The sequence below is a fragment of the Pelodiscus sinensis genome, chromosome 5 (genome assembly GCF_049634645.1).
Source record: "Pelodiscus sinensis isolate JC-2024 chromosome 5, ASM4963464v1, whole genome shotgun sequence".
NCBI classification, from domain to species: Eukaryota; Metazoa; Chordata; order Testudines; family Trionychidae; genus Pelodiscus; species Pelodiscus sinensis.
The window spans coordinates 76,499,024-76,514,376 of NC_134715.1; the positions used below are offsets into that span (position 1 = coordinate 76,499,024).

Genomic DNA, 15,353 nt, shown 5'->3' on the forward strand with positions numbered 1-15,353 from the left:
AAAAAAAAAAAATCAAGTTTTGCGCTGGCAAACTTGCTGTAGTTGTTTTTGCAATATAGCCCTCTTAGAGTGCATTTACACTGCACCCTTACCTGAAAATAAGCTACGCAATTTGTGCTATGCAAATTGGATAGCTTATTTCGAGGTAATTTCGAGGTAATAAAATGCTATTCCGAAATGTCCCTCAACCCTCATGGAACACCGGAATAGCGTGCCTGTTATTTTGAAATCTATTCTGAAATAACGGGCTGCTTTAAAGAAATGGAATAGCTATTTTGGGATACTTCTGGTATCCCCAAATAGATCTGCAGTGTAGATGTGGCCTTAGTTTCCCTGGGCATTTCATCAGAGAACATCAAGCATCCATAAAGAAAAAGTAATGGTGCTGAAGTACTAGTAAAAGTGAAAGAACAAGCAGCAATCTGTCTTTGGCAGTTTGAAAAATGAAGCTTGTTGGACAGTTGATAAAATGCAAAATCCCACTGAACTCAATGGATTTGAGCAACTGGTTTCAATGAGACCAGGGTTTGACCTTAAATTCTATCTTCACTGAATCCAAGGCCAGATTCTCTCTTGCATTCTGGCCTCTTTGCTCCTCTCTGGTGATGCTAAGGGTCCTGAAAGCAGCTGGATCACCTCAGCTGGGAATTCCCTATGTCCTGGTCTATACTAGGGCCTTATTCCTAAATAAGCCCCACAAGTTCGAATTTATAAGTGGTGCATCCACACTACCAAGCCCATTATTTCTAAATAACAAGCCACAGAATTAGAACTCTGTACTCCTGCTTTTCACAAGAAGTAATGCTAATTCTGAAATAGTAATTTTGAAATAATGTTAGTGTGGACACTTCAGTGCCACTAATTCAAATTTATTGGCCTCTGGGAGGCCTTCCGCAGTTCCCCAGAGTGCTTCCCAGGGATCTAAAATGGTGGCTCATTAGGTATGCAAATGAGGCTCGGCGATATTCCACGCTTAGCCTCATTTGCATATTACTCACGCAAGAAGCCGCGAGGTAGATATAGCCAATCTGTCCACAGAGGGCACAAGCATACTTTGGTGACTTTTTGTTGTTGTTGAGAGACATAAACTAAAACACTGCCAAGGGAACAGATTTAAAATTCCTGTAATTATTTTGTTTGAATATTTAAATACTTTTGTAATTTAAAAGATTAAAAGATTTTTTTCTGTTAATCCTGAAGTGATTAAACCATGTATTCTTGCAGAGCAAACAGAAGTAAATGATGGTAAACAGAGAAATGAGACATTTTATTAAGATTCTTCTTAATATTGGTTAAATGGCCTATCTCAAGACAGCTCCTTAAAATAACTTATTTAAAGCAACTGATTCAAATATTTTTTTTCAGTATCAAAAGGTATTTAAGATTGCTTATTTTGGCATCAACAAACTGGTTGATTATTTATTAATAACCAACTGCCTGACTGCTCTGAAACAAAGTTATTTTCCACATCTATAAACATTCTTTATTATCTAAGGATATAGTAAAGAATTAACTCCCCGAACTTTTGGGAAACAATATACCTGAGTCTGAAATTACTGGCTCTGTGAAAGCATACTTCAAACATACTCATACCCTGAGATGTAATCTCTGCTAAAAGCTCATCACAGACAAACATATAGAAGAGAATGTAATGGACTATGGACAAAACCAATTTATCATTTGTGTTTGTGTTATTTGTGTTGTTTAAGGTTTTCTTTTCCTTATTTAATCATAAAATAACTCTAGTTAAGAAATGTGATCAATTTGTTGTTTTTAATCATGGTGTCCCTTAACGGATGTAAAGGAACGCATGCAACTAGATAGTGGAGGCCACACCCCAAAGTTGGCAGCAAGAGAAACAATCCATAAGAGCTAGCCTCTGATTTCTTGTCTCTCTAAATTAAATACTCTTAGAAATTTTTAATACAAAATTACTTGGCATTCAATAATTTACATCTATCCCTTTCAACCCCACAACTGCTATAAACGTCAGTGGCGATCATTCCCTTGATTTTAAAAAGGACATGAATGGAGCTATAAGTGATTATAACAAATAGTATTTTATATACTGAAAAAGCCATTAGCTGAAAATCAAATAATGGCTATCTTCTACTACCTCAAAAATGTTTATTGACATTTCTCCATGTCTCAAACATTTACCTATAGATTCTAGACAGTGAGATGGTTAATGTAGGAAAGAAAATAAGAGTACATCTACATAGCAGCTGGGACATATGATTCCTGGCATGAGTAAGCACACATGTGCTAGTGCTGCTCAAGCCCAATTTCACCTGATGCCCTGGGTACACACTCATAAAGCTATTCCAAGTCTACACGCTTGCTACCATGTCCACACTGCTACTTTTAGACACTAGCAAGCAGAGCTAGTGAGAATCTGTCTATCATCACTGGGAATTACGCTTTCCAGATGCTGGGTAGACATATCCTAAATTAGTGTGATTGGCCTGAGACTGTTCAGAAACTGAGGGCTCTGTCGGGGCTTTGAATCAGTGGTGAGATGCAACATGGAAGCAGTAGTGGAAGAGAGCTGGGTGTAGTAATGGCTGGAGATGTGAGGGATGGTAGAGAGGGACAATGCCCAAGCACCAGCCACTGAAGACTTTCTGCCTGCATGAGACAAAGACACACAAACTTTCATCAGGATAATGGAAACAGACTCCAAAGCAGCAACTACAACATCATTTAAAAGGTGGCACCATGCACTTCCTCAGGCCTTTTGTATACTTACCGCTGCTGAGATCAATTTTCCCAGGCATTGATTTAGCAGGTCTAAGACCTGTTAAATCCACCACTGATCACATTCCCATCAACTTCGGTATTCCACCAGGGTAAGAATAGTAAGGGGAATTGACATGAGAGTTTCTTCCATTGACCCCCTAGAGTGGAGATGCCATGATAAGTTGAACTAAAGTACATCAACTCCAGCTACGCTAGTCACACAGCTGGTGTTGTGTATCTTAGTTTGACATTTCCCCCTAGTGACCTAAGTGCTAGCCTCTGGCTGGTAGCCAATGTGAACGATGATCAAGTCACTCCCTTTCTGGGATGAGCAGTAGCTCTGGCCCCCATTAGCTCTCCCACTTCTCTTGTGCTCAAGTGAGTGCAAGCACCAACAGTCTAGATTAGTGGTTCTCAAACTGTGGTCCGCAGGCCACTAATGGTCCACAGATGCCTTCCAGGTGGTCCGTGGCTCGAGATCAGCCCCCAACCTTGGTTCCATCCTCCCTCCCTTAGCAGCTGGGAGTCCACATTTCCACGCCAGCCTCGTGCCCTCCATGAGGTTGGAGTACCAGTACTGGCTTCCCGGGGAGGGGGGGAGCACCCTGAGCCTCCCCACAGGATCTGGCTTGTGGGGAAGAAGCAGAGCCAGAAACAGCTCCATGCGCTGCCGCTCCATCTCCCCTGGCTGCAAATGGACACACTGACTGGAGGTTTTCCCCACTGCTCCCATTGGCCAGAGTTGCAGCCAATGGGAGCAGTGGGAGGCAATACCTGGGACACCATGTATGGGAGCAGTGTGGAGTGCAAAAGCAAGTATGTGCCCCCCTTCCCTCCTTATGCCCAGACCCCCACCCCCACCCTTCTGCTGAGACTCTGCACTTCCAGTCCACTTCCTCACTCTCCCCTCTGGCCAGACACTCCCCCAACAGCCTACTCCTGCATCCTCCTCCCTGGTCAGACACCCTTCACCCAGCCCAGTCCTGCACTGTCTCCCATGACCAGACACCCCAACTCCCAGCCTGCTCCTGCACCCTTTCCCTTGGCCAGAAATACTGCTCCCATCCTGCTCCTGCACCCTCCCTTCTGGCCACACACTGTACCTTCCCTTCCTTTTGCTCCCGCCCCTCGCCAGACACCCTACTCCCAGTCTGCTCCTGAACTCTACCGCTCACCCAGACCTCACCCCTCCCACACCCTCTTCTGCACCCCCCTTCCATCCAGATTCTGCGCCCCTATCCTTCTCACTGGCAGCTCTGTCCCATACACTGAATCCCTCATTTCTGTCCCCACCCCAGAGCCTAAGGGGGTCCATAAAATCCACCAACCCTGGAATCTCAGCCCATTCATCCATGAGAAGCCCTGAACCTCAGTCCTTCCTGTCCCTGCCCCTCGCCCCATGTGGCTGAAGCGCCAGAGGAGTGAGGTGTCTCAGTTGGAGGCCACATCAGTGAGGGTTGGGTATTTTTGAGGGTTTTTTTTGTTTCTCACTGTGTGGTCCCCAACTGATTTTTCTGTGGGTCAGTGGGTTCCCCACCCCTGCTATAAATAAAGAAATCACTGAAACCTTTTGCATTGGACATAGATTAATATTTTACTTTATTTAAAATGAAGTTTGATAAACTATCATGAGGGAGTTAAAGTGCTTACTCTGTTTAGTAATTTAATATTTCCTTTCTTACTGGTTAAATTAAACCATTTTCCCTAGCTGCTGCACTAACAAAATGGTTCAGGCGTAATTATGTAATTAATGGCGAGTTTTCATTAGCAACTGGTGGACCACGGAAAGGTTTGCATTGAGCCAGGTGGGCCATGGGAGCCAGGTGGGCCATGGGCCAAAAAGTTTGAGAACCACTGGTCTAGATAATTGTTGCATACAGATACAAAGTGAGTGAGAGGTCACCTTGTTCTCCCTCCCAGACACACTCATATGATGCAGCCAGAATCCAGTCCTAAATTAGAATCAGGTTTGTTTTGTTTCTGGCTCAGAGAGGATTATAGTCCCTTCTGGAGGATCTAACAGAGTAAAAGGGAGTGAACAAATTGGTGTGTGATCTTGAATTCAAAGAGTCTGTAACAGGTAACAGTAGTACAGAAATGCTGTAATCAGATTGCAATTCCATTTGAACAGTTCGCTTCAGTACAAGTGTCTTGTCATTTTTGCTAATTAATTATAACTAAAGTGCATTCCATTGAAGCAGCATGAAAAGAAACGGATGAAGATGGGAGGATTTAGATTCCCTTTGTATTCCCACTGGAAGGAATACTAACATTTAGCTTAGTATACAATGGTATTCAGCCAGGGGGAGCTGGGGCTCAGAGACTATTGTATTTTTGAGGCTAAATAAAAGACCATTAGATTTGATTCTGTTGTGTCCCTGTCTCAGTTTCAAACTCAGATCCCTAGAGGCTCATAGTTCTCCACTAAAACCACAAGTGACTTTGTAAGGGAAGGACTTTAAAACATTCTTGGTAAAGATTTACAGGACTCATCATCAGATTTTTATTTTGACATGAAAAGAAAAGTTCAAATTAAAATACTTGCTTCACCAATGTTTCTATCACTTATGTTTTCCACAGATATTTATACACGTGCATATTTGCTCACTGAATTATCTTGTGTCTACTTGACAACCACGTAACTCGCTCACAGGTGCAAATCAGGAGTGGCTTGTTCAAGCCCTTCTTCTGCTTATCAGAGTTTCAGTTAATCAACCAGGGAGCATGAATGATACCAGGGAAACTAATCACTCTGACAGTATCCAATAGACAGTCATAGATAACAGTTTGCAGGCTTACTGACAGGCTGAAAGCTATCGATGTAAGGCTGGAAGTGACACTCATGGCCATCTAGTCTAACCTCCAGATTCATTCACATAAAACTATTCACAGAATATATAATTTTTTAAAGAAATCATTCAATTTGTGAGCAATTCACAAACAGAAAAAAGGACTAAATTTGTCAGAAAAAGAACTTCATATGGATAGGTCACCCAAGTCAGATCACATACACATGCACATGCATGCACACAAACTAAATTTATGCAGTGCCTCAAGAGCACCTGGCAAGCTTTACAATATCCTTTATAGTTTAGAGCAGCCGCTAATAAAAATGGGTTCGATCTGCATTTTAAAATGACAGCAGTAACAGTAAACTTATTAATGGGAATCACACATTAGTTACTGAAAATACAGGGCCAGATTTTGAGACACCATTCCATCTCTTTTGATCTGCTCCAGGAGCACAAAGCAAGTGGAAAGCCTGCTTATTGGGTTAGTAGGGGATTCACTCAGAGCAGAGGAATCTTGTGTAGAACTGGCAGAAATGGCTTTGTTATCCTTCTCCACAGGCCCAGCATAGGGGAGTGTCTGGGATGCAGCCACTGGAGAGTGAGTGGATGGACCACTGCTATGCACAAAGTTCCACAGCTGGGAGAAAGGCCTGTTAGGGGCAGTTACTAGTCAGCATGAGTTAGAATAGACTAGAGGTCCTGAGAGCTGACTTAGCCCCCACCAACAGTGCTATGGGTGGAAATGCACCCCACAATAGTCCCGAGATTAAAAAACAAGGCAGGAAAGCATGTTCTCAAAAGGAACAAGAAATACTTGTGGAGAGTGACATTCCCTCAGGGAACAATTTCCAAAAAACAGGAAGAATTTCCATGTTTGCCAGCTGAAACTTGAAGCAGGGACCATCTCCAATAACCTGGAGAAGCAACAGAAGAGGTTTTGGTTGGAGTTTTAACAGTGAGACCTAGGACTACGTTGTAGTAATAGGATTAATAGGCAATTAGGAAACAAGTGGTATGCTAACAGATAGCAAAGCTGACTAGAGCCACTCAAAAGTGCAGGTGAAGGAAAAAAAAATTAACGTGGAAAAGGGTTGGAAAAAAAATTTACCTGACTTTATTTATGCTAACGAGAAGCATACATATGAACTAAAAGGTTGCAGGTGTATAAGGCAGAAAAAGATGACAATGAGGAAAAAACTAGCCCAACAGCCAAAGCGCATGCAATGCAGGGCACCGGGAGGGAATTCTAACCTGGCACAATGGACTATGCTAGTAGAGAGACATCCTGCCGTGGAGAACAGGTGTGTGCCATTCTCATAGAGGGTATGAGTTTCCACAAATATGGGCATAGCTAGGACAAAATTATTATGAATTATTTACATTGCAGTGATGCCCAAAGGCCCCAATCATGATTCAACAAGTGTGTATGATGCCATCCCTAACAAGATCATGCTAGTAGCAGTTACCATGAGCACACTGCTCCTGGGAAAAAAGGAGCAGTAAACAGCATTGCACAATGCAATGAGACAGCCCGCTGGGTGATATTGTAACCTGTAACAGAAGGAACTCCCGAGCAGCACCATAAATGTTTTACAGTGCAAATTACCATGCAATGTTACCTAGCTTCCTCCCTGCTTGCCTCATAACAGGATTTGCCTCTGTACAATTTAGTATTGACTAGCATTAAAAAAAATAATTTATAATGGGGTGAAGCAAAGTTGCTTACATCTTTATATAAAACTAAGCGCAATTTTTTGGCTAATTATGCTTAGGTGATTTTAAAAGCCTCAGAAAATGACATTTTGCAAATTGTTGAGGCCTCAAAAGAATTTTCCCAGGATAGCTTTTGATATTTGTTTAAAGTACAACATTTTCAACTTCTAAAATTTTGGGTATTCAAAATTTTGGGTGCCTCAAAAGGCAGATTGGATGGACAGCTTCAGCTTGCGCAGAGAAGACAGGAAGGGACAGAGCACAAAACAGTCACATGCTCACTGAATCAGAGCAGGTCAAAACTTTTTGCATAAAAATGTATTTGTCAAAAAAGACCTCTCTTCTCAAACAAAACATTTGCAAAAAGAGTTGAAGTTCTTGACTTTGCTTTTTACAGGTTTTTTCTGCCACGCTTTAAAAAAAATCAAAATAATTTTAAATTATCATCAAAGGTTTTCATCTACTAAAACCTATTTTTCATTAAAAATAATCCCTGGATTTTGGTACATTGCACATGTTGAATATTATTTTGTTAGAAAATTTAATTTACAAATTGTTACAAAACTGGTTACAATATCACGAAAAGTTTAGTAAAACATGGAAACGGGGTCCATTTCAAACCCTGCAAAATGGATACTTACAAATGTTGACATCTTTCTCAAATCACTTTCCTGTTTTTCAGATAGCTGTATTTGGAATGTTACTAAATTTCTGTTAATTTTTAAATATGCTTTTTAAGTGAGACAACTCTTTAGTAACTAGACTTTCAACAACATACAAGTACAGAAGTTAAGAAACTTCTAATCAAGGTTGTCTAATAGCATAACATAGAGGTAAAATCCTGGCCCCACTAAAGTTAATGGCAAAACTCTCACAGACTTCAATTTTGTCTCTATTTCTCATTCAATTACAGTTTCAACAATCAAAAATATGTCTACAAAACCACTGTGCAGACAGTTAAACCCGCTCAGAGTCAGTCACAGTGGGCATATAATGCTCCCAATTCACAAAGGAGGGCTACGTCTATACTGGCATGATTTTCCAGAAATACTTTTAATGGAAAAGGTTTTCCGTTAAAAGTATTTCCAGAAAAGCGTGTCTAGATTGGTCCCGGAGTTATCGTTATAACGATGCGCTTTTGCGGAAAAGCACGTCTAGATTGGCGGCGCGCTATTGCGCAAAAGCAGAAGCCCAGAACCATTTTGAAGAGGGCAAAAGGCCACCAGACCTTTCCGGGGGCGGGGCTGGAGCTCCGTTCAGACACGTGCTTAAAGGGGTCTCGCCGGACAGCTGTTTGTCTCCTGCTCCGTGAGTTAGGACCTCTGGCAGGGACTGACAGCCATAGCAGGTTTGGTGGTTGCCCTCTGACTTTTGGGGACACCACCCTTTTGCCCCCTACTGCTTTTTCCTGATTTTGCTTTTTTGTGCTCTGCTCTGTCTGCCATGGAGCCGTGGGTGGCCATGTGCCTGCTCTGGACCCTGTTGGCCATTTTCGAGTGCCTGCAGCTGGTGCTCCAGGCCGATGCCCTCGTCTTTCAGGACCAGGAGGCACAGATCGCCTTCGACTCCCTCACCAGGGAGGCCAAGGCATCCCTGTGGCATCAGCACCCCACCGTGGCGAGGCCAGTCTGGAGATTGGACACCAGTACGGACTGGTGTGACCGGCTGGTCCTCAGGCAATGGGACAACCAGCAATGGCTCCGGAATTTCCACATGCGAAAGCGGATGTTCCTGGAGCTGTGCGCCTGGCTCACCCCCATGCTACAGAGAGCCACCACCCATCTGCTTGCACCCATCCCCGTCGACAAGAGGGTTACCATCGCGCTGTGGAAGCTGGCCACCACGGACAGCTACCGCTCGGTGGCACAGCAATTCGGGGTGAAAAGATCCACCGTCGGTGTCGTCGTGATGGAGGTAAGTCCCAGGGGAAGTGGGGTATGGTGAGGGTGCTGCACTCCATGCCCGGGGCAGCCAAGACTCCAGGCTGGGTCACCCAGGGATTTGGGCCATCCCTCCCTTGCACAGGCCTGCTGGTGAGGGGGCGGGGGCTGTGTGTGTGTGTGTGTGTGTGTGCGTGTGTGAGGACAGAGGGAATCACGGGAGGGGGGCCCAAGGGAGCGCACACTCACCCCTGCTTTATGTGATGTGTTCCCTTGTGTTTCTCTGCACCCTTCTGCAGGTCGTCCATGCCATCAATGATGTCCTGCTACCGAGAGTCATCCGCCTGCGCGACATGGACGCTACGCTGGCCGGCTTCGCTGCCCTCGGGTTCCCCAATTGCAGGGGAGCCCTGAATGCAACCCACATCCCCGTCCGGGCCCTGGAGCATCGAGCAGCCCATTTCACGAACAGGAAGGGGTACTGCTCGATTGTTCTCCAAGCCCTCGTGGACCACCGTGGCTGCTTCCTGGACATCTACGGGGGCTGGTCCAGCAGGGCACACAATGCCCACATCCTCCGCAACTCTGGACTCTTTCGCAGGCTGGAGGCGGGCACCTACTTCCCCCGGCGGGAGTTGACTGTCGGGGATGTGCCTATGCCCATCTGCGTCATTGGGGACGCAGCCTACCCCCTTCTGCCCTGGCTAATGCGGCCCTACACAGGGCGGCCGGACCAGAACTGGGCCTGGTTCAACGACCGCCTTAACCGGGCCCGAAATCAGGTGGAGCTCGCCTTCGGACGCTTGAAAGCCCGCTTCCGTTGTTTGCTCACCCGTCTCGAGATGGGTGAGCGGAATGCAACGGAGGTACTGGCCGCGTGCTGCGTGCTCCACAACATTGTGGAGCGGAGTGGGAAGGCCTTCCTCCCTGCATGGATGGCAGCCAAGGCACAGACATTCGAACAGCCCCACACAGCTGCTGTCCTCCAGGCGCACCAGGATGAGGTGCGCATCAGAGGCCCTGACAGACATGTTCGCACAAGCCTCATAGTAGGGTCGCCTGGGTCTCCCCATATGACTCCCTCCCATCCCCTACCCTTCGCCCCCACCCCCTTACCTCCCCCCAATTATAAAGCGTCGGTTCCAAGCACATCGGCCGTCATCGTGAATGTTCGTCGGGTGCGTCGGACGTAGTTAGGGTTTTTCTTTTTAGTTTAGGCTAGGGTTTAGGCCACCATCGCCTGTCCGAGCTGTCCCGAAGAACAGGAAGAGGATTCGTGGTTCGTGCGGAAGGCTCGAGTCAGCGTACCCAATTCCAGTCGTCTTCGAGGGATCTCCTGGCTGTTCCTCTACCGAGGCCCGGAAGGACCAAAGGATTGAGGTTGCCAGCAACACTACAATCGTCCCCTGCGTCTAGACTATGTTACATATTCTTTTGTGTGCGTCTTTTAACCTTTCTTGCTTGTTTGTAATCTATGTTAATATAGTTGTGGTTTAAATTTTACTTAAAAGTGTCAGTATTTATTTATGAGCCACAAACCAATGACCACTTAAAGGGACGACTGGCGATAGATACAGAATTTGGTGTCGGCATTTTGTAATCCTCTTTAAATTTAGTTGGCTAATTGGCATCTCGAATCATTTATTACAGTTACCTCGAGTAACACAATAACCAACACAATAATCAACCGAAAAATTGTCTATTTGTATTTACAAAGGGGAGGGGGAGGAGACCTTCAACTGGGACGGGGAGGGGGAGGAGCTACTCCTGGGAGGGGTGGCACCTGCGAGCGCTCCTGCAGGGGCAGACCTGTACATGCGGGGCAGGCTGCATCGGGGCAGGCTACACGGAGAGGTGGGCAGCAGGAGGGGGCATTGCAGGGGCGGCAGGAGCAGGGGGGCATTGGAGGGGCGGCAGGAGCAGGGGGCATTGCAGGGGCAGGAGGGGGCATTGGAGCAGGGGGCATTGCAGGGGCGACAGGAGGAGGGGGCATTGCAGGGGCAGGAGGGGGCATGGGCAGTGCTAGGGGAGGGATGGCGGGGGCATGGGGTAAGGCCATGCCATAATGTATTGCGTGCGCTATGTGTGCTGTGGGGGTGGTGATGGAGTCAGCCACACGCGTGCACTCGGCCTGAAAGGTGGCCCAGGCCTCCTGGCACCATTGCAGGTCCCCCTGGATGCGCTCGCGAATCGAGGCGTCGATTCGCTCGACCGCCTGCACGTGCTGGCGAAGGAGCTGGTCCCGGTGGCGGAGCCTGTGCCTGCGTGGTTGGGAAGCTGGGGGTGCCGCTGCTGCCGGACTGGAGGGTCTCCGGCTTGTGCTTGGTCCCGCTGCAGGGAAGAGAAGAAAGGATGGGTCAGGCAGGCAGGCCGGCCACTGTCTCCACACCTCATGCCCTCCACCCCCCGAGCCCAGGTGACCCCACAGTAGTGTGGCTTGGCCCCACTTGGTTCACCCCCTGCTCCCCGTGTTGTATGTTTGCAAGGAGGACCGCCCCTGGAGTAGGGTCTTCCTCCATGTATTGTAACCACCAGTCTGTGTCCTGGCCCCGTGGAGGGCGGAAGGGCGCTTGTGTTGCGTTCATCTGTGGAACTCCCTGCCGGTGGAGACTGTGAGGCTTTGGGCTAATCACTGGTGTTTGACAGGGAATGTGATGAATCCCCACACAGTGCCTGGGAGCACATCTGGCAGAGGTGGTCTGGGCTCTCAGATCCCCATAGTGTGGGATATCTCCTGGACGGAACCAGAAGAATGACTGGGGGGGGGGGAGTTGTCCCATCCTTGCAGCAAAACTCAGGTGGCCCTATGGGCAGTCCGAGCGCTTCCCCGCCTTCTCCCTCCCACTATCCCTCACACACGTAGCCCAGGGACATGTGTGGCCACAGTGGGGAATTCCCTCGGGGAGCCAGCCAAGGCACCGGGAGCAGGTGAGGGGCTCGGTGGGGGCCACGCTCACAGGGCTGTGACGCTGTGGTTTACCCAAGAGCAGCTGGCTGTGCCTCACAGCCAGGCATGGGACAGTGTGCTGTTCTCCGTGCTGCACCCTTGGCGGAGGTGAGGGCTCTGGGTTGAGTCCCTGGGGCCCTGGCCGGTTCCAGCCAGCATCCACCCTTCCCCCTGGTCCCGCCGAAATGTGTGTGAGCAGCAGAGTCCCAGGCGTGCCCTGCAGCTGCCTGCCGTGGCCACGTGCCACTCGGTCACCAGGCTGCACGTAGTTGCATGTGCTGCTTGCTGTCTAATGCTACACAGCCAGTGCAGCTCATGTGGCCTGAGTGACATGCTCTCCCTCTTCCCCCTCCGGGTGCCAGGCTCCCCCCCTCGGCCCCCGCCCTTGTGAGTACAAAGTGCAAGACTCAGAGACTCACTGGTGGATCCTTCCCCGGCCTCGGAGGGGCTGCTGGAGGGGGCCTGCTGGGTGGCGATGCTGGCCTCCTCCTCCGACGCACTGCTGTCTCCTTCCCCCGCCTCGGTGGTCTGGGTGACGAGGGGGTGCACGCAGGTGTCTATGGGCACATTCGGGGCTTGCGGGGCTGGCTGGCCAAGGATGGCATGCAGCTGGTCATAGTGGGGGCAGGTGTCTGGTTCTGCCCCCTGCCCTTGCTGGCTCGCACGTAACCCAGGCGTAGCTCCTTGACCTTAGCCCGGACCTGTTCAAGGTTCCGGGCTGGATGTCCATGCTGGACTAGTGCCTGGGCCATGCGGCCGTAGATGTCGGCGTTGCGGCGCTGGGACCTCGTGTCATAGAGGCCCTCCTCCTCCTGCCAGAGGTCCAGGAGGGTCTCCAGCTCCCTGGGGGTCCATGAGGGGGCCTGTCTTTTCCGGCCCCTGGGGGCCTCCTGCACTGGGGGTGCAGGTGGCTCAGCGCCCGGAGCTGCCATGGCTGGCTCAGATGGCTGCTGGGCAGGACAGGGGTGCTGTGGCAGACCTCAGGGCAAAGAGCTCTGTGGCACGCTCCTGCCATGTGCGCTCAGCAGCCTATGTGTTCTTTAAGAGCTCGGGTTACCAGGAAGTCCAGGGCTCCTACGGGGTCTCCCGGCGTCCAAACCGCTTTTTTCCATTTAGCCTGCTTTTGTGCAAAAGCATTAGCTAGCTGTCTACACTGGCCCTTTTGCGCAACAGTTTTTCGCAAAAAGGACTTTTGCCCAAACGGGAGCGGCAAAGCTTTTCCGGAAAAGCGGCTGATTTCGCACAGTAGATCGTCAGTGCTTTTGCGGAAAATCAAGTGGCCAGTGTAGACAGCTGGCAAGTTTTTCCGGAAAAGCAGCTGATTTTCCGGAAAAACTGGCCAGTCTAGACACAGCCAAGATGTTTTACATCCACTTTTCACAGCTATACTTGAATACTTGAGTAACGAATCAGTGAAGAATCCTTCCTACTCCTTAAGTCAGTAATAATCTCAGCACAGATGTAAGGTAACACATAAATAAAACTCAGTAATAATCTCAGCACGGATGTAAGGTCTTGGCACCTGATTCTCCATACCTTTATACCAGTTTTGCACCAGTGGTACCTCTCTGAAATCAGTGAAGATTCAGGTAGGTGAAACAAATGTAACCTAATAGAGAATCAGATCCATTGCCTCTTTTCAGATGCTAACAGGGTATTCAGACTGAGCACAAATTGCCAGTATGAAATATCCTGGGCCAAAATTCAGAATCTTCACTCAGCCCAATATGTAAAACATTTATTTCCTGTCCATCTGAAGGCCTGATCAAGTATGTCAGGATTTGCTGTAGTGTGTGTTTGGCCTGGATCGCAGCAACTAATTTGTGGTTTAGCTGCAGTCAAAATGGATCCAGATTTTCTTCTGTTTAAATGTTATTATCTCTGTCAAACTCTATCACATGTTCTTTTATAAGCTGAAGTTAATTAAGATGTCTATTGTGGTAGGGAATATTTAGAGTAAGAATACCCATTAGCACTGTTGAAGAGCTATACATGTACTGACTTATTCAGCGGTACGCTTTATTCTTTCTACACATAAGCCAATCAGAGAGAATCAGTAGGAATTTGCCTCCTTGAGCATAGATATCTTTGAGTCCAGCAAAATATTTGCAAGCAGGATTGATGGTTTCCCCCAAACAAAGGATATTCTGCCATCTAGTGGCAAAGATGTTTCAACATTAACAAAACTTGCTTAACCCCCCCCTCCCCAAAATTTGAAACTTTTGTACATATGACTCATCATTGTGGTTCACTTCTCAAAGCTAATTATGGTAAAGCATCAAGATGATGATGATGTAAGGATAAAAACATAATGAAATGGAATATAAATAAGTACAATTGCTGCCAGTTCAGGATGGAAACAGGAATCATGCAGCAAAACCCCCCAGGATACATGCATTGTATGCGGATTAAAGGCCAATTTTTATCTACAGGTGCATGGTTTATATTAATTTCCTGGCCACAGTCATGTCTCTTTTTGTAGCGTGATGCCAGTTTTGTCTCAATGAGAGGATCATGCAGTACATAGTTAGAGAATCAAAACCTTTTTCTTCCATGCATTTCATATGACCCGATGATAACAGAATTTAATTTAGAAGCAAATAAGTAGAGCAAAAGAATAAATCATGTTATCTATCTAAGAATGGTCAAAAAAGATCAAAGGATAATCAACAACAAACCACCTGATCTAGTTTTCAAATCCATTATGAAGAAAGGGCGATCATTTGAAGACAGAGGGCAAGTTTGTTTCACTAGGGATTGATTTCACTAGGGATTGATTAGGACTGGTGATTCTGTTATATTCAGTTAAAGTCTGAGTCTATGAGAAGCCAAGCACTTCACTTATTGACTTCAGTGGGAACTGAAGGTGCTCAGCACCTTATAGGATCAGACTTTTGCTTTATTTTTTGTTTTTAATTGGTGTAAGGTGGTTTTAATTGAAGGGCCTGATTCTCTGCTGCATTATGCCAGTTTTATGGTGGTGCCATTCTACTGAAAATATCAAGGTTACATTGGCATAGAAACCAATGGAACAGAATGGAGAGTCAGATCCAGTTATTTTTTATGCATTACACCCTCTTTTTTTAGTATTAAAAAGATTCAAACTGCATTTTTCACACAAATGTAATTTGAAAGAGGAAAAAATGTGTCTGAAAAAATCCATTATTTCTCTGACTCTTCAAGGCCATTCATCATTTCACATGTGTTCATACCACTGACACACTGCAGTGGCTGGTAATGTTAAAGCTAAGAAACATCCCTATGATACTAAAACTTGTCTAT

General features: G+C 47.0%; 1 protein-coding gene across 5 annotated transcripts in view; it reads right to left on the reverse strand.

Moving 5' to 3' along the window:
• The window catches only part of LOC102445674 (EF-hand calcium-binding domain-containing protein 6-like), a 90,491-nt gene that overhangs the window by 55,500 nt on the left and 19,638 nt on the right, over positions 1-15,353 (reverse strand). The gene's annotated exons all lie outside the window — the stretch shown is intronic.